The sequence below is a fragment of the Physeter macrocephalus genome, chromosome 11, assembly GCF_002837175.3.
Source record: "Physeter macrocephalus isolate SW-GA chromosome 11, ASM283717v5, whole genome shotgun sequence".
Taxonomy (NCBI): domain Eukaryota; kingdom Metazoa; phylum Chordata; class Mammalia; order Artiodactyla; family Physeteridae; genus Physeter; species Physeter macrocephalus.
In genome coordinates this window covers 141,689,861-141,691,469 of record NC_041224.1, presented here as the reverse complement: position 1 = coordinate 141,691,469, position 1,609 = coordinate 141,689,861, and positions in this window count along the sequence as shown.

The window sequence follows — 1,609 nt, the reverse complement described above, 5'->3', positions numbered from 1 at the left end:
TGAAGAAGAAAAACCATGTGATCATCTCAATAGATGCAGAGAAAGCTTTTGACAAAATTCAACACCCATTTATGATAAAAACCCTGCAGAAAGTAGGCATAGAGGGAACTTTCCTCAACATAATAAGGCCATATATGACAAACCCACAGCCAGCATCGTTCTCAATGGTGAAAAACTGAAACCATTTCCACTAAGATCAGGAACAAGACAAGGTTGCCCACTCACACCACTCTTATTCAACACAGTTTTGGAAGTTCTAGACACAGCAATCAGAGGAGAAAACGAAATAAAAGGAATCCAAATCGGAAAAGAAGAAGTAAAGCTGTCACTGTTTGCAGATGACATGATACTATACATAGAGAATCCTAAGGAGGCTACCAGGAAACTACTAGAGCTAATCAATGAATTTGGTAAAGTAGCAGGATACAAAATTAATGCACAGAAATCTCTGGCATTCTTATACACTAATGATGAAAAATCTGAGAGTGAAATTAAGAAAACACTCCCATTTACCATTGCAACAAAAAGAATAAAATATCTAGGAATAAACCTATCTAAGGAGACAAAAGACCTGTATGCAGAAAATTATAAGACACTGATGAAAGAAATTAAAGATGATACAAATAGGTGGAGAGATATACCATGTTCTTGGATTGGAAGAATCAACATTGTGAAAATGACTCTACTACCCAAAGCAATCTACAGATTCAATGCAATCCCTATCAAATGACCACTGGCATTTTTTTCAGAACTAGAACCAAAAATTTCACAATTTGTATGGAAACACAAAAGACCCCGAATAGCCAAAGCAATCTTGAGAACGAAAAATGGAGCTGGAGGAATCAGGCTCCCTGACCTCAGACTATACTACAAGGCTACGGGAATCATGACAGTATGGTACTGGCACAAAAACAGAAATATAGATCAATGGAACAGGATAGAAAGCCCAGAGATAAACCCACACACATATGGTCACCTTTTCTTTGATAAAGGAGGGAAGGATATACAGTGGAGAAAAGACAGCCTCTTCAATAAGTGGTGTTGGGAAAACTGGACAGGTACATGTAAAAGTATGAAATTAGAACACTCCCTAACACCACACACAAGAATAAACTCAAAATGGGTTAAAGACCTACATGTAAGGCCAGACACTATCAAACTCTTCGAGGAAAACATAGGCAGAACACTCTATGACATAAATCACAGCAAGATCCTTTTTGACCCACCTCCTAGAGAAATGGAAATAAAAACAAAAATAAACAAATGGGACCTAATGAAACTTACAAGCTTTTGCACAGCAAAGGAAACCATAAACAAGACCAAAAGACACCCCTCAGAATGGGAGAAAATATTTGCAAATGAAGCAACTGACAAAGGATTATATCTAAAATTTATAAGCAGCTCATGCAGCTCAATAACAAAAGAACAAGCAACCCAATCCAAAAATGGGCCGAAGACCTAAACAGACATTTCTCCAAAGAAGATATACAGATTGCCAACAAACACATGAAAGAATGCTCAACATCATTAATCATTAGAGAAATGCAAATCAAAACTACAATGAGATATCATCTCACACCGGTCAGAATGACCATCATCAAAAAATCTA